This window comes from Puma concolor, chromosome E1, assembly GCF_028749965.1.
Source record: "Puma concolor isolate L17-30 chromosome E1, mPumCon1.1.hap2, whole genome shotgun sequence".
Classification (NCBI taxonomy): Eukaryota; Metazoa; Chordata; class Mammalia; order Carnivora; family Felidae; genus Puma; species Puma concolor.
The window spans coordinates 46,692,511-46,718,390 of record NC_141680.1 but is presented as its reverse complement, the minus strand read 5'-3'; the positions used below and the strand labels follow the sequence as shown (position 1 = coordinate 46,718,390).

The 25,880-nt window shown below is 49.9% G+C and overlaps 1 protein-coding gene and 1 long non-coding RNA gene across 18 annotated transcripts in view; one reads left to right on the top strand and one right to left on the bottom strand.

The window, feature by feature from the left end:
• Window positions 1-25,880, bottom strand: part of MAPT (microtubule associated protein tau) — a 101,044-nt gene that overhangs the window by 58,895 nt on the left and 16,269 nt on the right. The gene's annotated exons all lie outside the window — the stretch shown is intronic.
• Window positions 15,972-19,650, top strand: LOC147574454 (uncharacterized). Its single transcript, XR_015244221.1, has 2 exons — window positions 15,972-16,252; window positions 19,252-19,650. It is a non-coding gene; the product is annotated as an uncharacterized LOC147574454 (long non-coding RNA).

The following is a 25,880-nucleotide window of genomic DNA, read 5'->3' as shown; positions in this document are numbered from 1 at the left end:
TACTCTAAGCCCAAATGTGAGCCTGGAGGATGCTTTGCTTCGCCGCCCTCCCTGGGGCTCTCCATGAAGCAAGGTCTCCTGATCTTAAGATGCTATCTTTGTGTCTCCCCGACAGGTGCACCTAGAGGCCGCTCAACCCCAACTCCTTTTGTGACACACACTGAGTCCAACCTGATCAGTTGAATGAATGGCTGGACTCCCTGAGCCCATGGCTTCTGAGATGCAGGCATCAGCTCCAATCTTCCTGAGGGACCCTTGTTCTCAGCTGAGAGCTCTCCATGGATTTGGGTGGAAAGGACACCTGGTGTGGAGTCAAAAGCCCTGGGCTCGAGGCTGAGTAGGGACCACTAGCTGGTTGACACTGGGCCAGTCATTTGCCCTCTCGGTACCACGGCTTCTTCATTTGGAACATGGGCATGATGATACCTGTCTCACAGGGTGGCTGTGAAGGTCAATGGAAACATGCCTGAGAGAGAGCACTTTAGTTAACTGTTCTGGACTCATGTAAGATGCTGTTGTCATGACAGGTGAGTTATGAACAGGAGAAGGTACCTGAAGACGAGAAAGAGGAGGCTTAGCCTGAAGGGATAAGATAAGGGGCCAATGTGAGGGCCTTGGGCCGTGCCTCTGCCCTGAAGGAGGGGGAATAACGGCCCAAAGAGGGGAGAGGCAGCATCGGGGCAGCCCGGGGAGAAGAGGAAGAACGAGGGAGGCCTTCCGGAAAGGTCTCAGAAGTAGTGGAGAGAAGGTAAATGTCAAAAGTAGAATGAGGGGGTCTGTGCCCCCACTCCTCCCCATGCAGGTGCCCCGACAATGACGGACAGGCTCAGAGAGGGCGTGCGAACCCCTGCGGCACCAAGTCTCAGCTTGCCGGGAGCAGGGCCCAGGGGTGGGGTGGGAGGCCGGAGTTTGCCGGGACATTTCATTAGATGGGAGCCACAGAGAAGAAAGGGAGGCAAGAGAAGAATGAAGGAGGAAAGGCAGTCGTTTTTACGATGTTTTCATCTCTACTTCTTGAGTCTGAGGACATCTCTGAAAGACGCGGGGGAGAGGAAGGTGGCGGGAGGCTGTTGCTAATTAGCAGTTGTCCCTCAGTAATGAGCAGCCTGAGCTCAGCGCCATCCCAGAAGGGTGCAAGAACCACACGCTAGAAATGCCACACCTGGGCAGGCGCGCCATCCCTGACTTCCTCCCTTGACAAAGGTGCCCTGACACGGCATCAGGGCCAGAGTCAACGACAGTGTGGTACAGGGGCGTCAAGCACAAGCACACACACTAAGGCCAGGCTGCCACTTACCAGCTGGGTGGCCTTGGATGAGTCACTCAACCTCTCAGAGCCTCCACTGCCTTGTCCATAAAATGTGGGGTTTAAGTGAGTTAATGTGTCAGGTGCTTAGGACCATCACTGGCTCCTGGACAACACTACGTAAGCTCCACCTATGGTTATTATCATGACAACCTTATCACCCATTAATTTAGCCAAACCTTTCTGTATCCTGTTTGTATTTTCAGACTAAACAGTCTTCACAGGGCACAGAGCCCCACCCCACTTTAGATCTAACGACACGTGGTGCCCCCTTGGCCCTCCCGATGCAGCCTCTGGCCAGCCAGGGCAGATGGCGTACCCAGTGAGATCATCCCCTGGTCCCGTGACGCCTGGAGACAGGGCCAAAATCGTGTCCTGGAGCACCCTGCATGAAGCTGACTCCTTTGTAAGAGGGATGGGGGAGAGGAACACAGAGGCATGGAGAGAATTCCACCTTGTAATACCACGTAAAAAAAAGTAGCTTTAGAAATGTGCTTGTGCAGAATTTTTACAAACACCAACAACAAAAATCACACACACACACACACACACATATATGCATACAAGAAGTCCTAAAGGCTATGTGCTGAACAGAGGTTTTCTCTGGAAAGGGAAGTGGAATTAGGGAGACTTTCTCTCATTGGTCTACATTTGTGTTTTATTTTTTATTTTTTATTTTTTTTTAACATTTATTTATTTTTGAGAGACAGAGCGTGAGTAGGGGAAGGGCAGAGAGAGAAGGAAACACAGAATCTGAAGCAGGCTCCCAGCTCTGCACTGACAGCAGCGAGCCTGGTGCGCGGCTCAAACCCACGAACTGTGCGATGGTGACCTGAGCTGAAGTCGGACGCTTAACCGACTGGGCCACCCAGGCACCCCTACATTTGTGTTTTATTATACTGTTTTATAGACATATATTAGGTTTATAATCTGATAAGAAGCAATAAATACCATCCCATTTTGGCAATGCAACCCATCCTTGTAACAGCCAAGGATTTTCCCACAGTGCACTTCTCCTTCGATTCAAATATCACGAATTGCCTGCAGCCACGGGCAAGGCTGGAAGACACTTAACATTGATTCTAGGCATCGGGGCCACTTTGTGATCGATCACGGAGACAGAGGCTGTTGAGGGTGACATGTGCATGTGGGGCTCTGACTTGAGGCCGTAGAAGCACCACCAAAGGCACCTGACAGGGGTGAAGGCCTATAGGGCCAGTGGGGACCCCTGGATGGGAAAGGCTAATCAATGCTGGGAGGAAGACCAAGGGGTCGGGTTTGCTAACAGCTGATGTGTAGTCTTTCAGGGACACTTTTTTTTTTAATGTTTATTTTTGAGAGAGAGAGAGAGAGAGAGAGAGAGAGAGAGAGAATCCCAAGCAGGCTCTGAGCTGTCAGCACAGAGCCTGACACAGGGCTCAAACCCACGAACTGTGAGATCATGACCTGAGCCAAAGTCAGACACGTAACTGACTAAGCCACCTGGGTGCCCCTGAGGTACGCACTTAATGCGTATGACTCCATGTTATCAGCGTGAAGCAAGAAAGAAGTACAAAAAACTTAGACACATAATGGGAAATAAATTCTACATGGAAAATGAGGAAACACCATACCTTGGGGGTGTAAGCCAAGGGGAGACCCTGAACGCCTGTTGGTCATAAGCGGGAGGCATTCATGTGACTCAGTGCTGTCTCCCCTGCCTGTATCTGAGCTGCTGTTGGGTCTTCCCAGGGTCTCAGGAATTACCATCAGCATCAACATCTTAAAGGAATACCGTAAACCACTGAAGTGTAACTTTCAATAGGCAAATTTTATGGTCTGTGAGTTATTATCTTAATAAAGATGTTTTTAAAACATTGCAAAAGAGGCTCGAAATTAAGCTTATTTTCTTTTCCTAAATCGAAAAATACAGATGCCCTTCTGCTGTGGGCGGGGAGTTGGAGCCCTGGGCCTGAACGGCTCGAAAGTGGTTCACTCCGAGGACCGTCTGAGATTAAGACGCTTGCACACAAACCTCTTCTCTTCTGGGCAGTCTGGCTTTGGCTCAGATCCAACCCCCGGGGCAAGTTTTTCTGTGATAAAACAAACCACAGAGGTGGCTTTGCAATGTTTGTACCATCTCAGAAGCTTTCACTTCTTCTGTGGGAAGAGCAGAGGTCCTGGCCTTGGTCGGAGCGGGGGTTGTGGCTCCCCACAGTGCAGAGGGGTGGCCCAGGAAAAAACGCTGGGCCACAGGGCACCGCCCCAGGTGGGTGGGCCAGCAGGGAGTGGCAGGTGAAGATACCTTTGCGGGGGAGGCGCAAGGTCACATCCATTAAAACACAGAACTGGCTACGCGCAGGGAAAGGAGGGAAAATGGATGGGAAGAAACAGGCTGTTCACCCGGAAGGCTGTTTTGCCACAGAGATGGATGGCGGGCCTCTGATGGGCCCTCCGAGCCATCAGGCCCGGGCTGTATTCACCATCTTGTCCTCCCAAAGCTCAGGGTGTGCAGATGCCGACAGAGGCAGGGATCGCTGGGGAGGGGCTCGTGCACGCACGTGCACACACACACACACACACACACACACACGTCCGGTGTCTTGGGGAAGGGGAAACACCACGACGCCCTCACTTCTGAAGCCTTCACCACACATGTCCCTGACCCCACATCTGTGGGATTAAGCTGGAAACCTCCACGTTCCTGAGACACAGGTAGGGATCCTATGACCTCCCTGCCCTCCCTCCACTCCACATTTGGTCCAGCGTTCACCATCATACTTGTCCCCTCATACTCTAATTGTACCCCGTTAGACTCCCCATTAGAGGTTCTCTGAGGGTGGAGACTCCTGCACTTGTCTTTTTAAACCACGGTAAACAGCTCAGTTCTTAGTGCGGTGCTCGGTATACGGGCTAGGTCCTCCATGTACCTTCACAGACCGACGTAGGAAAGAATGTGCACTTAAGGCCACACGGCACACTTTGTCAAACGGCATGTGCCGCCCTCACCACGCCACTCTCTCTCATGTCCGGGCCTTTGTGCGTGCTCGTCTCCCAGCCAGGAAAGCCCTCTTCTACTTGCCCTCCCCTGCGTCTGGCTAACTCCCACTCAAGCTCTAGAAGCCCTTCCTGGCTCCGCCAGACGCCCTCAAGTGTGCCCAGTAAACGCCTGTTGCACGGTGTTGTGATTCTCTGGTTGCTTGGCACTGGTCCAGGAGGGTTAATGTCCTGAGGGTGGGAGGGCCGTGCCACCTTCTTCACCACCGTGGCTTCAGCGCTTGGCCCACACCCGGCCCAGAGAAGGTCCTCACTAAACTGGCGAACCAATGAGGGTGGGGGGCAGGGAGATGGGTGTTGGTGGGATGGAGGGGGGAGATGGGGCAACATGAACTGCTAGCACTTCCCAAGCTCACAGCTCATGCTGTCTTGCAAACCTGACAGCCAGCCTGTTCCCTCGTAGGGGCCACCCAGCCCCCTAACAGCCATACCTCTGACAGCCCCCAGGAGAGAATGCTCCCCTGTGATCGTGATCGGGGAAGGAACTCAAAATCTCCCCCACCCCTTTGTAAACCTCAAGTGACCAAAATGAATGGGATATAACTGCTATGTCGGCTGGGTGTCGGGCTAACCAGGAATGACCTTAAGTTTGTCATCTTTGTCATCAAGGTCTCTCCTATTTTTGTTCCTTCTCCCCCTCCCCCCAAAGCAGACCTTGTTCTCCAGGCATTTGTCCGGGAGCCCCTGCTTGGCTAGGACAGATTCATATAATTCTGGGTTCTCAAGCTTGGAATGGACCTTAAAAAAGAGGCCCTCAGGATGCCTGGCTGGCTCAGTCGGTTAAGTGGCCGACTTAGGCTCAGGTCATGATCTCACAGCTCGCGAGTTCGAGCCCCGCGTTGGGCTCTGTGCTGACAGCTCGGAGCCTGGAGCCTGCTTCGGATTCTGTGTCTCCCCCTCTCTGCCCCTCCCCAGCTGGCACTCTGTCTCTGTCTCTCTAAAAAATAAATAAATGTTAAAGAAAATTTTAAAAAAGAAAGGAAGGAAGGAAGAAGGATGGAAAGAAAGAGCCCCTCTATGGCACAGAGAGGTGAAGTGACTTGCCCAAGGTCACACAGCTAGTCAGCACTGAAGCCAGGATACAAACCTAAGTCAGGGGGACATTTCAATGAGGATACCCCAAGTAAGATAGAAAACCACTGTTTTCCATAACATCAAACCCATGTGTTTGATACTACAGGTCAGATGCTATTCTGTTTACTTAAAAAATACCACGTCTTTGCTATACAGGCTATCTTTGCCCAAGTCATAGATTTTACTTTTCACTGTTCTCTTTGAATCCCCGTCACAATTCTAGGACATCAATCTGTGTTTCCCGTCAGGGAGGAGAGAAATGATCTGATTCCTTCAGGCTACACCAACAACGAACGAAAATACGACAAGGTAAGTTCACTGCGTACAGATCACTGAACTTGCTTCTTTTTACTGAAGAGAGATAAGGACATCAGAATCCGAAATATGCTCAGAGGGAACATGTCATGTCAAGAGAAGCTGTCACCAATGCAGGCCATGCATGAAGTCCACAGCTCTTCTCACATGTGGCCCTGGAGACATTTTGGGAGTAGATGCTCTGTCACTGGGTGCCTGGGGGCTCAGGATGAAGCCACATCATATGATTATCTAAGAACTTGTCACCCTGTCACCCACAGTTCTCAGTTCAAGACAAAGAGCAGAGTAATTAGAAACCATGTAGAAGACTGTTTATGATTAAACAGCTCTGTGATTTCCTTTTCATTCTTGTGGCTTACTGTGTGGACAGCATTTTCCAGGGAGCCATGAAATGTGCACTTGTAAGTAATATCCAAGGGATCAAGAGTGTCTAAACACCTGAAGCCAGTGATTAAAGGCTTGTTTTAGGTGAAAAAAATATAAAATTAGTTAAGATGTTGTAACAGGATACAAACGGAACTGATTTTACTTAGAAAAACCTCGTTAAAAAAAAAAAAGTACAATGTGACCAAAGGTATTATCAAGTATAATTTGGATTATTTGTATCCTAATTTAGATACTTATCCCTAGGGGCACCTGGGTGGCTCAGTCAGTTAAGCCACCGACTCCAACTCTGACCAACTTCGGCTCAGGTCATGATCTCGAGGTTCATGGGTTCGAGCCCTGCATCGGCTCTGTGCTGACAGCTCAGAGCCTGGAGCCTGCTTCAGATTCTGTGTCTCCTTCTCTCTCTCTGCCCCTCCTCTGCTCTCTCTCTCTCTCTCAAAAATAAATAAACATTAAAAAAACTAAAAAAAAAAGATACTTACCCCACGTCTTCCAGATCTGGTTTGAAAAGATTAATTATTAAATCTTTTTCTCTTAAGTAAAACTATGCATTTGCCTTTAGTTAATGTGGTAGGCAAGAATGGCCTCTCAAAGAAGTTCAATGTCCTAACCCCCGGAACCTACGGATCTGTTAACTTTACATGGCAAAAGGGAAGTAAGAAGGTAGATGGAATTAAGATTGTCGCCCAGCTGAGCTTAAAATAGAGCGCTGACCCTAGATTATCTGGGTGGGCCCAGTGTAATCGCAAGGGTCCTTCTACGTGGGAGATGGAGGGAGGAGAGTCTGCGTCAGAGCCATGTGACATGAGAAAGACTCAGCTGGTCGTCACCAGCTTTGAAGATGGATGGGGCCATGAGCCAAGAAATGTAAACAGCTCCAGGAGCTGGGAACGGCAAGAAAGCAAACCTCCCCTAGATTCTCCAGAAAGGTGTGCAGTGCCGTCGACACCTTGATTTTAGCCCAGTGAGAGCTGCGTCAGGCTTCTGACCTCCAGAACCGTCAGATAAACGTCTGTGTTGGTTTAAGGCACTACGCTGGTAGCAGTCAGTTACCGAAGCAAACAGACAAGTAAGTCTGCTCACTCATATGGACTGGTACTTTAACGACAACTGGATTTGGGGGAAAGGAAGGAAAGAAATGGACTGGGACAGCACATCTGCCATGTGCCGGCATCATGGGAGACCCTGAAGTACGTGCCACACCTCGGTCTCCCCCACCCTCCAGTGAGGTAGGTATTAACAGCGCCATTGTTGACGGCTCTGAATCTCCAAGAGGTTAAGGCACTTGTCTGAGGCTCCCCCTGCTACAGTGGCAAAGCCTGGGTGTGAAGAAGTCTGCTTGCCTCCAAATCAGTTTCTATTCGACGGCATGGCCTTCCTCCACTCAAGCTTAATGATGCAAAAAGCCCACAGGGCTTGCTCTGTCCCACTGAGCACCAGGAGAGCCCCAGAATGGTGGCTCTCCACCTGCCCTGCCGGGCCCCCTCCTCCCTTCTCTCCCATATGCCAGCAGAGTTGGGGAGCAGGCCAGAGGTGCAAGAGAGCTCCTCCCCACACCTCTGGCCCTTCTATGGCCCCAGCCTCTGCACCGTCCATTGGAGGGGCCACAAACAAAGTAGTACATTGCCCCTTGGTCTGTGGTGGAGGAAGGAAATAAATCAGGTGGGGAGTCTGACCCAGGAACTGCACTGATGACAGCTAACCAATGTGCTCTCATACCCCGTATGTATCTGCAGACTAGGAGTGGGCCCTTGTAGGAGGAGGGATCTTTTCCCACTGTGAATGGTGAGGTGTATGGAAGAGACCTCTTCTCCCAGGTGGGAGGAAATGGGGTGGGAGTCACCCCTCCGGGCTTCTCACACTGATTGCCACACAGCCCCAGGCTTGCATATTCTGTGTGCTGAAATGGCACTCGTGGCTCTCACAGCGTTCTGGGTGTTCCGCGAACACACCTGGGCTTAGTTCAAAACAGGAGTCTGCTTTGGGAGCTGTCCAGATGTGGGTAGCTAATGATGTGATGGGGGGGAGGGCCTTTTCCTAATCAAAGGATAGAATCCTGTTAATTAAGAGTAATGCTTTGTGCTTAAAAGGCGCAAGTTCAGACCCACCCGTTAGTCTCTTCGGTTAAGATCACTTTTAAATCAAAGCAGCCACACTGAGGTTGTAGGAAGCATCTATTATTAACAGGCAGAGAGAAATGGGCTCCTAAGTGAGAGGCTCGTCAATCACCACACCGTGGAGGGAGGCTTGGGGGCTGATTGAGGCATGTCAGCTGTGTACTGAAGTTTATAGCAGCTTTCTGTGCACACATGCATTACTGATGCTGTGCTTAGAGGCTGTGTGTATGTGTGTGTGGTGGGGTACCATGCCCATGCCTGTGCACACATGCCCTCCATTACGGAAGGCGGCCCCAGGATACCTTATGGACAGCAGAACAGGCCAGGCAGGGAGAGGATGATATAAACAGGACAGAGCAACCCCAGTGGCCTGGCCTTGGCTGAGCAGCTGGGGGGACTGCAGGGACTAGGTCAGCAAGCAGATTATGGGGAAGGCACGTACCAGCCCCCACCAGAGACCCAGAAAAAGGAGCAGATGTGGTTCCTGCCCTTTGGTGTATTCAGTCTGGCCAAGGAGAAACATATACAAATACTGAACGACACAGGGATAGTTTCAGAGCAAAGCGACCTCCATGGGCAACTCCATTCTCGGAATGCTGCCTACCACGTGCAGAGGCTCCAGGCTGGACAAAGGGATGGACAGTGTGCTCCCTGCTCTCTCAGATGCGGTTTGGGAGGGAAGACAAAAAGATAACCACAGTCTCAGACCAGAAGAGAGAAGGCAGATTGGCTTGTCCCCCAAGAGTCTGATTCTGTGAGCTAAGTATGGCGAACTTGGGCTAAGACTTGAAAGGAGAGCAGGCCCAGAGCAACAAACCCCTTCTTCTTGGCTGGAGAGGGTGGTGACAGGGTCATTATCAGGCAAAGGGATCATCTCCAGGCAAAGGGGCACCTCTGGTCAAGAGGGTGATGGTTGAGAGGCAAGACGTTTTGGAGAAGCCCAGATCAGAGAGACTTAAGGCCAGGCGCCAGCTAAAGGCCCCGAGCCAACGTCCAGGAGAACAGTTCCCTGTGCAGCCAGAGCAGCCAACAAGCTCTCTCTGTGACGGTCCTGTTTGCTGGAAATTAACAAGGAATGAAGAGCGTTCTTCCTGCAGGTTTGGTTCCGGGGCTGGTAGTGGAGCTGCTCATTCTTGCAGAGTGCAAATTCCTGCACTGCCTGAGTTCCGGGGGGTAAGTAAACTGGCCCTGGCCGTGTGCCCACCTCTGACCGCCTTTCAAGGGTGATCCTTGAACCAGAAGCAGTGGCAGGTTACATAATTAAGCTTGAAGAGGTCCTGGCCAGAGCTTCCTCATTAGAAAAGGTTGCAGCAGCATAAAGCCTTGCGAGGGGAAGGAGGGCTTGGGGAGGGAAGAAGAGGGGAACAGATGGGGTGGGGACTGAGGGAGGAGGCAGCATCACAGCACCCAGGAGGGGATGCCTGGCGTCTCCTGAGGCAATGGAAAGGCCTCTTTGGAGGGATAATTCTCAGTACACCATTAGCTGTCAGAGTCAGCAGACCGACCACAGTCAATTTTCAAATGCCAGTGACAGGCTCCTGGATACAGCAGCCCTCTCCAGAGACGTCTGCCCTAGAAGGCTGTAACTGCAGGCAGTTCCTTCCACAGTCACTGTCCAGCCAGAGGACAAAAATGTGCATGCTTATCTGAACAGAAGTGTTCCCTTTGCTTTTCCCAATTATTAACCTGTGGTTGTTAAACAGCTTGAAGGATCAGAGGTCCTTCTAGGAGGAGAGAAACTCAAAAAGGCGTTCCGCTCAGAGTCCACCTTCTGTCTGGTAAGAAGGTTATTTGACTCTGCAGATGAGGCAACAGAGAAGCTACGCAAGTTGCCCAAAGACACCCAGCTAGTCGACAGCAAAGGAAGACAAGAAATCAGCCTCCTAGAGCAGATGGAGGCACATGGTGCCAGAAAGCAGGTTTCCATTCTCCAGAGAACTGATGACTTTACAACAGCGTGGTCACATGCTCAAGTCCCTGCCTGCTCCTAGGCTGACCAGTTTCTAGCCAATGGCGGTCAGCCAGCAAAAGTCTAGTGACCGAAGCACCAGCAGGGGGCACACTCTCAACTGTATGGCTGATGGTATCGTTTGGGCAACTGTCCAAGAAAAGTGTTCTTTTAAATTAATTTAAAACCCACAGTATAGGGGCGCCTGGGTGGCGCAGTCGGTTAAGCGTCCGACTTCAGCCAGGTCACGATCTCGCGGTCCGTGAGTTCGAGCCCCGTGTCGGGCTCTGGGCTGATGGCTCAGAGCCTGGAGCCTGTTTCCAATTCTGTGTCTCCCTCTCTCTCTGCCCCTCCCCCGTTCACGCTCTGTCTCTCTCTGTCCCAAAAATAAATAAACGTTGAAAAAAAAAATTAAAAAAAAAAAAAACCCACAGTATAAACTACTCTCGGAAAAGAAGAATAAATTCATGCATCATTTAGGTCCAACACACTCCTTTTAAATATTCTAATGACCACTAATGATTGTATTTTAAGGAAACAAACCAATAATGCAAAGTGTAAACAACAAATGGAAGCCTTTTTCTGAATTCAGTCAATTGATTGTGAATGGCTGGAGAGATCATTCCTCCTAAGAAAAACCCGCAGGAATGTAGTTCAAACCCATTGCTCACTTCAATCTTCTCAAACCTAACCTGTTCTGGTTTATCTATTCGTTTTTGTTTTTTTTTTTTTTTTTTAAGGCAGTAAATATAACAGAGCAAAAGTTCCACAAGAAGACATTTTAAGGTGCAGATACACTTGAGAGCACTGGGAGAGGGAACCCTCAAGCCAGAGTGGCTTCTTCCTGTCCAGGAAGAAGGTCAAGGGACCTGGGATCTGGCAAGTGGCCTTATCTTCCCCGAACAAACAAGGCTTTGCCTCAGTTTCCTCAGTCCTAGGAGGACTGTCCGCAAAGTTCTATAATCTCCCTTTGGCTCCACCAGGACAAGGGGCTGGAGTACAATGTGGGGACCAAGGGTGAGGTGGAGAAAGTGGCTGCCACACGGCAAGGTAATAAAGGGGTGGACTGTCTGTAGAGAATCCAAAATCAATAATAAAACCGACTAACAGCCAGCCTGGTTTTATGAGCGTCATGTGCCTACAATCCTAAACGGTATTTGTGCTAAAATACTCCTCCTCAAAAATGTGTTCTTGGTCTCTAAGTTATAAACAATCGGTGTCATTGCCGGTGAGTGTTAATAACACGTATGTAAGGTTTACATTAGCACTTTAAAAAAAACGTACCCTTTAGGAAACCTGGTTTTCTCCATAGAAGTCACTTGGAGAACTCCCAGGTACATAATTGGCCCCAACATATGTGGAGTTGGCTCCACACGGTTGTTGCAAGAGAAAGTTCTTAACAGTTCAGAATTGTGAGCTTGCTTCGGGCACCATTTGTGGCTTCAGTCTTAGTGAGACAGCACGTTCCTGCATTTAGGAAGTAGGTTGTAAGCATGAACCAAGGTAGTTCGGCCGCCTAGGAGCTGACTTACTTTAATGCTGTCCTTTCGTGGGGCCACATGGAGATTTTTATTTGTGTTTAAAATTTAAAAGAGCGACACTGAGTGTGAACTGCCAAGTGTAATATTTGTGCTTGGTAAGTACAACTTTTACTCACACGTGATATATTTTACTGAGTCTGAATAATATATTTCAAATGGAAACGTCTTCTTTTTTAATTGTTGAGTTATCGTGTTTAAAACTAAAAAAATTAAGCAGTAAAGCAGTACCTCCGTGGTATGATTTAGTGGTTGCTAAATTACAGGCAACTTCTGTAGATGTCTCACTTTCATGAAAATTCACTTATTAGTAACTGAACAGTGATTTACATAAATTATCATTATATCAGGCTGCAACCAACAATCAAACCTCCGTAGATATAATAACAGTTTAATAAGTACTTGTGCTTTTTGTCCTATTTGGTACCATAATATTTACTTTTCTTTTTTGTAATTGTGGCATAATTATATGTATGGAGTTCTGTCAGAGAAACATTTTCTTCCTTCTGTTTCTTTTCTGGCCATTATTACTATCATTTCATTTCATGGTTATTTCTGAAGATCATTCTGTGATATAAAGGAGGGGAAAGTGAAGTGACAAGGTGCCTAGCAGCTCATACCACCATTCTGCAAAGTGGCTTGTGATGGGTGAGCCAACCCCTTCCACAATCAGCCAGGCTCAACCATCCACAGATCTGCAAGAGAATGAAGGTTAATTTTTCCCTGAACCATCAATTTCCCTGCTAATGTGCAATACTCCATGTAAAACTCAACGATGTGAAGGTTCATGAAGACTTCTCAGGGCCAGGGATGAGAAACCTGAGCAGGGCCCACAGAGGGTGGTGCTGCATTGGGGTCTGGCCCTTGCCCAGCCTCGAAACCAGAGGCCACCCTCACAGCAGCCAGAGCATGTGCTCCCTGTAGCCATGACCTACTTCCCGGTCTCCCAGCGGGGGGAACCGGGCAGGCATGACAAAGCAAAATTAAGCGAATTTGGAGTGGGCTCATGCCAGAAAAGCTTCTAACAGTATGTACGTTTTTCTAGGGACAGGAGGCAGGTGTCCCGAAAAGAGGAAGAGTCCGATCTTGGAAATTAAAAAAATTGACCAGAGGGAAATGGAAAGAACACAGGCTTTGAAGATGAAAGACCTGGGTTCAAATTCTGATTCTGCAATTTACTGGCTGTGTGATCTTGGGCAAGTGACTTAACCATTCTGAGCCTCAGTTTCCTCATTTGTAATGTGACACTGTAACCCCACCTTTAAAGGCTGTGCTGAGATGAAGCAAAATTGTGTCTGTCTTCTGATACCTGAGACCATCTCAGCTCTCCTACGTAGTTTTCAACAATGACATAAAATACTCTCCAGGGACAGAGCCAAAGCCTCATGGGGCTTAGGCGCCCGTCTGCCTGCCCTGCCTCAGGGCTGCCTTGGTGGTCAGGCACAGGGATTTCTCTATGCAGAGTACACCACACTTTTTCCAGAAAGGAACTTAGCTTGCCAGAGGGTGGACAGCTTGCCAGCAGGGGCTGGACACCCATTACCAGTTCCCCTGGGAGTGTGTGCTTCAGAGATCTGTAGCAGCCGACAATGGCCAGGTATTCCTGACATTTAAATAAACACGTGCAGGGTGCCTGGGTGGTTCAGTCAGTTGGGCGTCCGACTCTTGATTTCGGCTCGGGTCACGATCTCACGGTCATGGGATCTAGCCCCACGTCAGGCTCCGTGCTGACAGTATGGAACCTGCTTAGGATTCTCTCCCTCTCCCTCTCCCTCTCCCCACTCATGTTCTCTCTCTCTGAAAATAAAATAAATAAACATAAAAACTTTTTAATAAACACATGCAAACTGTGGGTAATGAAGAATAAGTCATCCTAACCCTCTGTACTTAGAAGTAAGGGGACCGGATGGCAGGTAGGAGAGAGTAATAAGGAAAGAAGAAAGGCCTAAGCAGTGATTTAAAAAGTAATGGAGGTTTTGTTTTTGACTGATGGTGGAGCTAATATTTATTGCAATCCTTTACTGCTTATTTGTGCCCCACCCACCTACAGTAACTTTCCTGGTCTGTACAATGGGTATAATCATACCCTTCCCAGGCACTGAGCCTGCCCCATGTAAGGTGCATAATAAAGCTTGGCTGAAGTGAAATATGAAATTAACATATTGTTACCTAGGAAAATATCTTTCCCATCCTGGTTTTTTTGTTTGTTTTATTTTAGAGAGTGGGGGAAGAGGGGCAAAGGGAGAGATAATCTTAAGTAGGCTCCTCATGGAGCATGGAGCCTGACACGGGGCTCAATCCCATGACTCTGGGATCATAACCTGAGCTGAAATCGAGTCAGATGCTCAACCAACTGAGCAGAGGATTCCCTACAGTGCTTCAAAAATATACCTGCTAATGTCTGGACCCACCCTAGTGATTAGGATTCAACTGGCCTGGGGTAGGGCCTGGGCATCATGTTTTAAAAGCTCCTCAGATGAATCTCATGTGTAGTTAGGTTGGCAACCAGGGTGCAGGTGCTGGGGCCACAGCCCTGAGTGACACGGACACGTCCTTGCCCTTGTGAAGGCACCATTGAGGGAGACAGTGGACAATCAAGTGAGACAAGTGTCACAAGAAAGGCCAGAAGATCACAGGAGCATAGAAGGGGCACCTGGGTGGCCTGGGGGGTGGGAGAAAACTTCCCTGAGGAAGCGATGTTTATGCAGAGGCCTGAGGGATATGGGTAAGTTAGCAAGGTGAAGAGAGTGGCAGGGAAGAACAGTCCACACAGAGGGGAGACGAGATGCAAAGGCCCCAAGGCAGGAGGCTGCAGAAAATTTTCAATCACCTAAAAGATGACCCATAAGGCTGGAAGATGACAGAAGCAGTGTCGCCTGATGTGTGAAGCTACTGGAATTTGGGACTTGTTTGTCACTGCAGCATCATCCTGGCCTTGCTGACTGATACAGAGATTATAGTAGAAAGAATAAGGGCCGAGTCCAGCCTGGATTCAGCTAGGAGGGTGGGCACGTTGGGAGAATGTGGAGGTGCCACTGGTGTTGAGGATGCTTTAAGAACAATCTGGCTAGGGGCGCCTGGGTGGCGCAGTCGGTTAAGCGTCCGACTTCAGCCAGGTCACGATCTCGCGGTCCGTGAGTTCGAGCCCCGCGTCGGGCTCTGGGCTGATGGCTCAGAGCCTGGAGCCTGTTTCCGATTCTGTGTCTCCCTCTCTCTCTGCCCCTCCCCCGTTCATGCTCTGTCTCTCTCTGTCCCAAAAATAAATAAACGTTGAAAAAAAATTAAAAAAAAAAAGAACAATCTGGCTGGAAGAGGAGGAGCCAGCTAGGATGGCCAGCCAGGCACCCCTGGATAGCAGTATTTTTAAGCCTCTCTATACATCCTGCCAAACTGCCTCCTGCCACTAGCATCCTATGGGGGCAGACTTGAGTAAATGCTATCTCTGAACGGGGGCAGGGACCAAGGGCCGCAGGCAGAGGGAGGTGCGGCCCTGGAGGGGAGGATCCCCACCTCTCAGAGCTTCTCGTTCTGCCTGGCCCACGGCAGGCATTGAAATGGTCACTGCATGAATAAACAAATCTGCAAACATGTATGTCTGCACTCCTATCACATGTCCAACACAAGGGACAAGGAGAGAGAAGGAAAAGAAAGAGCAAGGCATCATGGGATGAAAGGCACTAATGGGGTGTGCAGGAGTCAAAATTAAATTCACCCACATACAACGCAGCAAGTTTTCCTAGGAAAATCTGACCCCCTCTTGCACTGAGGTCTGGAGATCGGCCTCCTCTGCAGGCCAGTCTCGATCTGATTCAATTCCAAAATCCAGGCAGCTAGGAAGATGCAGGGGGGACACTGGGTGTGTTATGAAGTGCCGGTCCCCAAGTGTTGCCCAGGGAAGGGCAGCAACATTACCTAAGGAAACAGGGAGGGCTCTCGCAGCTGCTTCTCTGCCCAGGAGCCGGTGGACAAAGAGCGGACCTCTGCCACAGAGATGAAGGCAGTTCCCAGGCCCAGCAGTGGGACGTGCTGTCACTCCATTGGGATGATTTTCCATAAGCGACTCCTGATTGTTACTTGGATTCTAAACCGGCAGGAGCAGCCCCTACGGGCAGAGATGGGCTGAGCGGGGGCTGCAAGGGGGCTATGGGTGCACAAAGGTCTACGGGAGGGATGGAACTGATGCATCTGTCCTGCGGGCCCCAGGGGCTGCGTGGCCAGGGAGGGAGGGAGGGCATGACATCACAGTCACCCCGGCAGAAAAGCCAGGTCTGTGAGGTCATGGAGCTCTGGGGCCCTTCTCCCCTGCCTTGGGCACTGTGTTTTGTTTTGTTTTGTTTTTGTTTTTGCTTTTTGGTGTTTTTTGCCTTCAAAGAGGAAGGAATGGATGAACAGGCAAGAGAAGAACAGAGGGGAGGAGGCTGGGAAGCCAGCCCACCACTCTCCCATATTTGGGAGTCGATACGCCCTCCTCCACTCCCCGTGACCCTTGCTAGTGAGGATGGACTGAGCAAAGGAGCCTTCAGAGTCACAGGTGACTGAAGCTCATGTGGCCTTGCACCGGCATCTGAATGGGCTTTGGAGATTCCAGACTTTGCACACTTGATGGGGCCACGGCTATGTCCTGAGGTCACTGTCAAGGACTGGGGCGGGGCGGGGGGTGTTCTCTCTCCTCTTCCTGCAGATTTGCATAGGCCTGTCTCACCCTGGATTTCAAGGCAGACAGGGCTTAGTTGTGAAATGCAAAAAAGGGGACTTGTGAATTCCAGAGAATGTACTGAAGGATCTTTTAAATCCAAACACTCAGCTACCACTTGCTATGTGCAAGTCTCTTTTCTAAGCACATTATAAACCCAAATTCACTGAATTCTTTTCACAGCCCTATGAGGTGGGTATTGTTATTTTTACACCAATTTTATAAATAAGGAAACTCAGGCACAGAGAGGTCGAGCAACCTGCCCAAGCTCATACGTACAGCTAGAACATAGCAGGGCTGGGATTTGAACCCAGGCATTTGGCTCGAGTGTGTGCGTAAAAGCTCACTGCCATGTGAGAAGAACTGTAGGACAAGTTGTTTCCCAGAAGTGAGAGTGGAGTTCCACTTCCTCACCGGTTTGTATCATTCAAGAAGGGGACTATTCCTAAAGACTAAAGTGGGTAGGTCAAGGTTCCACGCGGTGGTGACAGTGGCTGAGTCAATGAACAGCTGCGGTTTCCTTAGGTGCTGCAGAGGTGAGAGAAGATTTTAATGAGAAAAACTAAGATTCCCTTTTATGAGAGGAAAACAGAATCACACAGAGCCCTGGAGGTAGGCTGGCCCCCAGCATTCCCTCAGTGCCCATAAGCAAAGCTGCGACAGTCAGACCACATCCAGCTGCCTGTCCCCTGGAGCTGTCTCAAGAGTAAACACTATGGGACTTCTGGGCTAAATCGGCCACAGAGGGACAATTCTCTTCTGATGGCTCTGGGGACCAGTCCTAGCCTGGTCTGACATCCTGGTGGGGACCCAGTCCCAACATCATTCTCATCTCTGAGACACATTCCCATCCCATGCTCAGTGAAAATCCCTGAGTCATGATAGAGGACAACCAATGCTGGAGAGAAGCCTTCAGGTAACACCTGCTCCAGGCGTCCTCTCTTGTAAGAGAACAGTATGTCAAGATGCCTCAACATAATAACACCTTTACCATACATATAAAACTAACTTATAAAACCCCTGTGTGTGTGTGTGTGTGTGTGTGTGTGTGTGTTTCTTCCCTAGCCAGACTCAGTTTCTCATGGGCCAGGACTGAGTGGTTCCAAGTAGCCTAGTGCCTGGCACATAGTAGGCCTTCAACTGGACGTGCTGAACGTTTTTAGAACTTTTAGACACCTTGGCTGGGAGTTTTGATAAAACGTCCCTTCGTTAAAAGACAGCAACCAACAAGTATCAGATCAATGGAACCCTTGAAGAGCAAAACATAAGGCCTTCGGATCGGGAGGCTGAGTCGTCCAGGGCCAGTCATGATATTGACCAGAGACAGGACTCGGAGTATCCGTCAGCAAAAACCATTTGCTGAGGGTCATGGGCTCAGGTGCTTTGGACCTCCTTAAGGGGAATCTTCAGTCCCTGCTCCTCCCTTCCAATAGGATGGCACCAGAATATCCCAAAGTAGACAAAGGGCTGGCCTCTGCCACAGAGATGAAGGCAGTTCCCAGCCCCAGCACTCTGCAGTGGGATCTGCTGTCACTCCTTTGGAAATGACTTTCCATAAGCGACTCCTGGTTGTCACCCCAATTCCAAACTGGCAGGAGCAGGACCATATGATATGCTTCTCCCAAGCTCTCAAAATCCCCATCTCAGGAAGTTCTTCCTGCTGTCTAGCTTGAATCCTTCCAGATACAGTTTAAACCAGACAAACATCCCATAAGTATATTAGTTTAAATCTTCTAAGTTAGTAACTCACACTTGAAAATGGTGACATTCAATTGAAATACAATTTCTTTTTTGACATTTATTCATTTTTGAGAGATAGAGAGAGCTTGAGTGGGAGAGGGGCAGAGAGAGAGAGAGAGAGAGAGAGAGAGAGAGAGAATCTGAAGCAGGCTCCAGGCTCTGAGTTGTCAGCACAGAGCTTGAAGAGGGGCTTGAACCCATGAACTGTAAGATCATGACCTGAGCTGAAGTCAGATGCTTAATTGACTGAGCCACCCAGGTGCCCTTCTTCCTCCTCCTCTTCTTCTTCTTCTTCTTCTTCTTCTTCTTCTTCTTCTTCTTCTCCTTTTTGTTAAAGTTGCTAAGAGAGTGGATATTTTTTTCTTTTTAAGATTTTATTTCTAGGTAATCTCCACCCCCAACGTGGGTCTTGAACTCACAATCCCAAGATCAAGAGTCACATGCTCTACTGACTGAGCCAGCCACGTGCCCTGATATCTTCCTCCAAAGTACAATTTCTGATTTATCTCGAGAAGTTGGAATGATCTAGCCATACTGGAGCCACACTCCCACACGACACTATCATTGGCTGAGGCCTCCCGAGTGCCACTCCTGTGTGGGCATTTGGTGACCTGCTTCTTGTCTGGGCTCTTCACACCTTGTCCCTCGGGGCACCAAGCAATTCACTGTCACCCACTTACCTAAGCAATCATGAACCCCCTCTGATTTCCCTCCAAGCCCAGTGACCCCAGGCCAGGCACAGTGCTTCCTCCAAGGTCTTCCGTCCAGAGGGGGTTGCTTTTTTTCGTTTTAATGTTTTTATTTATTTTTGAGAGACAGACAAGAGACAGAGTGCGAGCAGAGGAGGGGCAGAGAAAGAGGGAGACAGAGAATCCGAAGCAGGCTCCAGGCTCTGAGCTGTCAGCACAGAGCCCGACACGGTCATGACCTGAGCTAAAGTTCGGTGCTTCCCCGACTAAGCCACCCAGGCGCTGCCCAGAGGGGGTTGTTACGGGAAGGAGGGCTGAGTGTCCTGAACTCTCAGAGCTGGCTGGTGTGCACTGAGAAGAGTAAGCGGCCTCCATGCTCTGACCCAGCTGACCCAGTTTGTCTTACAGGACACACTCCCAAAACGGATGCCAGGGCATCAGCTCTGGGTCTGGAGAAGAGGACTTTCCTGCAAGGGACACTGGTTGTCCATTCCGGAAGAGAAGACTCCCCACGGCCTGTTCTGCGCTGGTTCTCACCGACTGAGAAACACTCCAAATTTGTGCCCAAGTCTATACGGAGAAGCACGTAAAAGTTCTTGTCCCTGTTCTTTTCATCATAAATCCTACTACAAGGACAACCAAAGGGAAATTATCCTACATTTTCATTTAAAAATCTGGGGAGGGGAGGAAAGAGGAAACTCCTTTGCAATCAGATTTTCCCACATTCACATTTATCCCTTATTAACCATTAATGGCTCATTCATCACGCTGTAGAACTATTGTGCAAAGATGCATACATTTACCCCATGCTGGCCTTTTTGACGTTCATTATGAATTTAATTAGTATTAAGTATCCACAGTGTGCCAGGTGCTAAACAGCAGATGAGGGGCAGATGCGATGAAGGCTCCGTGTCGCCAGTCAGCTGTCTCTCTAACTGCTGAGGTCTGCAGCTCACATTCCCTGTGGAGCCGCCCCACTGTCTCAGGACTTCAGATATGTCCTCTGCGGGTTGGTGGGGAGCTGAGGAGTGTGTCTGTGGACTTCCAGGCACTGGGAGGCATTTGCAGGTGACGTGCCCTGTGCAGCCACCCCATACTTTGCCAGAGCACTCCAGTCTGGTGTCCTTGAAGGACAGAGAAAGGTCAGGGGGGCAGAGCTGAGCCCCTGAAATCAGGCCCAGTGCTGGAGAGCCAGGCAGGAGGTATACAGCCTGGGGAGAGGAAGCCCCTTGAGGCAGCAATGCTCAGGCTGGAGTGTCCTCCAGGCAGAGGAGGAGGAAGGGGCCACTGTACTGCTGAGCATCGCCCCTAAGGGCTGAGGGACCACGGGAAGGTTACCTAGCCACCCTGAGCCTCAGTTTCCCCCGGTGAAAAAATGGATAGAATCTGCAAATTCAGTGGGGCGATACAGTGATGACTGTTTAGTCATTACTGTTTTTGTTTTGTTGCTATTGTGAACTCCAGCCAGGCAGCTGGTCAACAGCGTCAGGGCACAGGAGAGCAGAGGGCTTGGGGGAAAGCCCAATCCATCACCGAAACAAACAAAAACAAAAACAAAAACAGGAGGCCTAGGATCTGTACAAAGCATGTGCATTGCAGGTGCATATAGAGCCCAGGAAAAACACTTCCAGCACCTGCATTTTCTACCTACAGCCCATCTGGAAGGTTCTCTGGTCTAAGGCAGCCAGGTGCCCAGGCTAGCCCACAGAGGCCTAGTAACAGAGTCTATGTCTGCGATAGACCTCAGCAGCTTTGAGCTGCCAGGCCCACCTTGAGACCTTTGAATCTTTCTGAGCTGTGAGCCCACTGACCTCCGCTAGAGCCCAGAAGTGGAGGACGGGGGTAAAGGGAAGGGAAGGGAAGAAACGCGAACAAGGCAGAGTAATTAAGAGCCAGCTCTGGTTAGAACCCACAGGTTCCCACAAGCTCGTCTGTGAGTGCGGCCACAGGAACTAACCCGAGCGGAGCTCTCTGCACCGGGTCTGAGGAAACCTCCAGGGTCCTCCCCAGAGTAGGGGCAGGTGAGGGGCCAGGATGAGGGGCTCTGGCCTCAGCAGGGGTGAGGGTGCATTGGGAGGAGGGCAGCAGGGGCAGCCCTTTCCTCCAGTTCCACCTTGCCCGGGTGGAGGGGAACGTGGCTGGGGTGAGGGTGGAGAGGTGATGACAGGCAGGGCTGGACAGGTCAGACGGAGCTGGAAGGTGGACAGAGCAGCAAAGACTCAAAAACACCAGAAGAGTGGAAAATGGAGTCACTGAGGTGAATTTTTTCAAAAATTTTCAAAATTTTTTTCAAAATACTTCTTTTTGATTATGAAAGTAATTCATGCTGCTGTTGGAAGTTTTGATAATGAGAATCATTACTAATATGATAAATTTTTAGCCGCACACACACACACAAAAGAAATACAGACCTATTGGATTTGGGAAAATATGCAGTGCAGAAGGTAGAAAGTGACAGTCCCTCTGTAACCCATCTTCAGTTCCACAACCTGGCCTCCGAGAGCTTAATAACACAGGGGCATGTTTGCAGATTATCACGGTAGGTGTTCAGGAGTGTAACTAAGGGCTGGTCGCTCACTGTGCCCCGTCATTTATATGAATCATTGCCACTCCTTACCACAGCCCGGAGAGAGAGGTGCTAGTATTCCCATTTTTCAGATGTGGAACCAGGCTCAGAGAGGTCAAGCTACTTACTCAACGTCACACAGCCAGGAGGGGACAGCCAAGCGTCAAGCCTGGTGTGCCCTCCTCCCAGGCGTGCACCCTTGCCACCACACCTCATCTGCAATTCAGGAGGGCGGGAAGAAGTAGGTAAATAAATAGCATCTCATGTCCGTTTCTTGAGTAAGACATGGTAACGATAAATGACTGAAACAATACTTGGGGAAAACTGAGCTGCTAAGAATAGGCCAGGCAGGTGCAGGGAGGGCTGACCTTCCAGGAGCCTCCAGAGCAGCTTTGGTGCTAACAGGGGATGCACAGACTTTGGAAATGACAGGAAGGTGACTCCAGGAGACAGCAAGGGAGCAAATGGCCAAAGTGGACAGAAAAATGAATGAGCCCACTCCACTCGCGGGGCTTACCACGTGGGTGGGCGGAATGGAATGGCGGTTCTGAAGTTCTTGTTCACACCGCGACGTGTCCGACCGCAGCATGCCCACTACTGGGAAGTGCTTCATCTCCGTGGGCAGAAAAATCTCATTAACCTAATGGATATTTTCCAGCAACAAATGTTGCTTCTGTTATTTAAGCACACCAGAGGGGAAAGCCATTCCACCTGGGACACCCAGGCATCCTCCAGGAATTGTGGACTTTCTCTAGGAAAATTAGCAGGCGTTTTTAAGCAGGGTGTATGCTTCTCCTTTCAAAAGGAGTAAAGCCAGTTCAGCCTGGCTGCTGTAGCGAAAGGTGACGCCACGACTGGCCAGGTGGGTCTGAGAGTCCCCCTCTGGCACTCCAGCCATTGCCGGGGAAGCCACATGGAGCCTGGGAGGGGATGTGCAAGGGGAGGAAGGAGACCTGTGCTAGCTGAGATTTGCCATGGACGTGCTGTGTGGCTCTGGGGAGGTCACTTTCCCTCTTTGGGCTGTTACCTCATTTCTCAAGAGGCTCTGGCTTCTGTTAAAATGCCAAACTCGTGGGCCTTAACACCTTGCACTGGCACCTCTGTGGATTTTTCTCAGTATAACCTCAGAGAGCAGGAGACGTGTGGGGGGAAAGGTCCCTTGAGAAGGAAAAAAGGCACTGAAGGGAAAGTGGTGATCCATTCTAAGGATGTCACACATCTGGGGCACCTCCCAACACTTCCACCTGCTGGCCCCTTCTTCGTCCTCCCTCCATGCCCCCCCCCCCCCCCCGCCCATCTCATCGTGTGACAGAGGCCACAAGCCATCGTCAACAGAGGCCATCATGAGAGCACTTCTGTCAGGAAGGCAGCAGGGGAGGTCTGGGCAGTGGCTAGTTGCTGGGACCAGGTGGCCCCTGGGGGTCCTTCCACCTCCACGGTTCTGAGAGTTCAGGGTCCTACAGGCCAAGCAGAGTGACCCTTAACTAACAAACAGTGGGAGATGCTCAGGGCTGGGGGGCACGAACTTCTAGCCGTGGCTGTGCCTGTCAGCCTCTCTGGAGAGAGCCAACGGACAACACGGTAATTAAAACTGAAATGAGGCCCTCTGAGGATTGGAATGTCTCTGAGAATTGCTCTGTTGTACCCAAAAGAGGAGACTAGAAGTGTCTTTCTGCTTCTCTGGGTGCAGGAGACCCCAAAGAGCAGGGTCTCGGGGCCGCATTCTATGTCCTTCGAGGAACATGGGGGATTCTGGAGGGACTCTGGCAAGGCCTTGGAGCAGAGTGTGGAGCTGCTCATGAAAGTTACTCCACGGGAGACAGGCCGCGGTGCCAGGTCCCCTGAGGCAGGGCTGCGGCCAGAAAGCCCCTCACCTTTGTCCCCACTGCTGAGGTTCTAGAATGGCAGCTTCCGTTTTTTTCCCCCCTTCCAAACAGTAAGTGCCACCTGGCTAGCAGAGGGAAGATGAGGTCATTTGTGTGAAAGCAAGAAGATAGAAAACAGCACTGAAGTTGTTTTTGATATAAAAGGATTGGGCACGAAAATTGTAAAGTGGTGCATCATCCAGCCTCGCCCCAGAGAACTCATCCATGGGCGGCTCACCTGGAAAGCAGGCTACTAGGCACTCTGGGGACCAGGGTGGCTCGTGGGGCTAGTTTGGGTTGTCCCAAAGCACAACAAGGCTTGGGCACTTAAATAACACAGTAGCTCACCTCCCCTGTCCTCCTGCCCCATCCACCTCTATCACAAGGGAGTGCTCCAGCAGGTGCTCTGTGTGTTCAATTACACACTTCAGATATGCTGCACACACACACACACACACACACCCCACAGTGTGTGTGCTCCTGGTAAGTCGGATTCCTGTAACTCATCCGGAAGGCCCTTCGTCGAAGACAGTGATGCGCCCAGGCTAGCCCACAAATGTCACAGAGGTTCCATCTCTCTGAAATTAGAGGATGAAGAGTTTTTCCACCAGGGATGTCATGCCTGTCAGCTTCCCCTGGGGGGGCCTTTGAAAGAACCCTCCTTCCAGATATTTTCATCCGTCTGAAGTGAGCATAAATATGAGCCTGAGCATATCTATGAATTTAGCTTAAAAAAAATACACACGATGTAAAACATCAACAGTTGAAAAGAGTTCAGAGTGAGTGACAATGACGTTCCCTGCCAGCACCCACAATCTCTCTCCCCAGAGGCTACATCGAAACCTGATTTTCATTTTCTTCCCAGCCAGACTCCACATACACAGCCTCATTGACAGGCATTCTCCCTCTTTTTTATTCAAGCGGGAACACAGAACAGCTCCTCCTTGTCGACCACAGCAGTGCATTTCGGTCGGATGGGGGGGACCACACTTTAATTAACCAGTTCCATATCCATTATTTCCAGACTTTTGCATAACAGACGGCTCCCCAGTGCATCCTCCCACAGATGCCTTTGCTCACATACCGAGGATAAATTCTTAGAAGTGGCAATGCTCTGTCAAAAGGCATCTGATGGATCAGCCACATTTCTCTCCAGAGGAGGTGACAGCATGCACCAGCCGGCTGCAGGGTTACCTCCCCTCCGGATCTCTGCTACCTGATCCACGGGACAGTGGCATCTCTCTGTGGCTTTATCAGCGGTCCTTTATAACCGGTGAAGTCGAGCATCTTTTCAGTCCCCACCTTTTTTTTTTTTTTTCTTGCTTTTTTCCTGTAAACTATCTGTTTTTCTCTTTTCCCAGGCTTGGTATTTTGGTAAGATGTCTGGGGCAATTCTGAGGTGTCCCAGGACCCCCTGCTTGTTCTGGATGACCCAAGGTCCCTTAAAGCTCTAACAATGTGGATTCTGCGAGCAGGATTCACAACCCGAGGGCCCGGGGACCGCCCGGGTTCTGCGTGGGCCCCGCCACCCCGCAGGAAGGGTGCGGGACTCCCAGGGGCAGCTCAAGTATCAGAAACGTGCCGTGGAATCACCCGAGCTCGGGTGTTATCAATATTTCACGGGATTTATCTGGCAGGATTCATCAGGTATTGGATCAATTCATGTCCTACCCCTCCGCCCTCACACAGAGCTGCTGCTTTATAGGAAGTTGCTCAAGTGAATGTTGAAAGAATAAATCATTAACACCTATCTAATTGCCCCCCCTTTTTTTGTCCAGAGTAAAGTTCAAATGGGTTCAGTGGAACTGTGTTCACAAATGCTCACAAAGACTCCTAGTGTAAGGATGTCCACTTCCTGAGAGCCTCAACCAGCTTCCCTGCAAATTACTAAAGCCCCTTTCTTTGGCCCTGGCAATCAGGGTTGCCAGATAAAATAGAGGGCAACCAGTTAAATCTGAACTTTGGATAAACAACAACTGTTTAAATGTAAGTATGTCCCAAAGACTGCGTGAGACATACTTTGTGTGTGAGTTTTCTGGAGCCACTGCAATAAATTGCAGACTGAGTGGCTTAAAGCAATAGGTATTTATTCTGTCACTGTTGTGGAGGCCAGAGTTCCAAAATCAGATCATTGGGACAAAATCATGGTGTTGGCAAGGTCTCCCTCCTACCGGAAGTTCTAGGAGAACATCCTTTGTTTCCCTCTTCCGTCTCCTGATGGCTGCTGCAATCGACATCACTCCACGTCGCTCCAACCTGTGCCTCCATCATCAATCACAGGGTCTTCTCGTCTCCCTGCCTCCTTCTTGTAAGGACACAAGTGACTGCATTTACCACCCGCCCAGACAATGCAGTAGAATCTCTCCTCAAGATCCCTCACTGAATGACATCTGCAAAGATCTGCAAAGATCATAGTCACAGGTTCTGGGAATTGGGATCCGATATCCTTGGGGAGCATTTATGTAGCCCATCACACTTATACTAAAAAAAAACAACACAAAAACTGTTGTTTATCTGAAGTCCAAATTTAACCAGGCATCCAGGGTTTTAATTCGCTAATTCTGACAGCCCTCCCTGGGCCTGAGCCTCTCCCCAGGAGGCAGGGA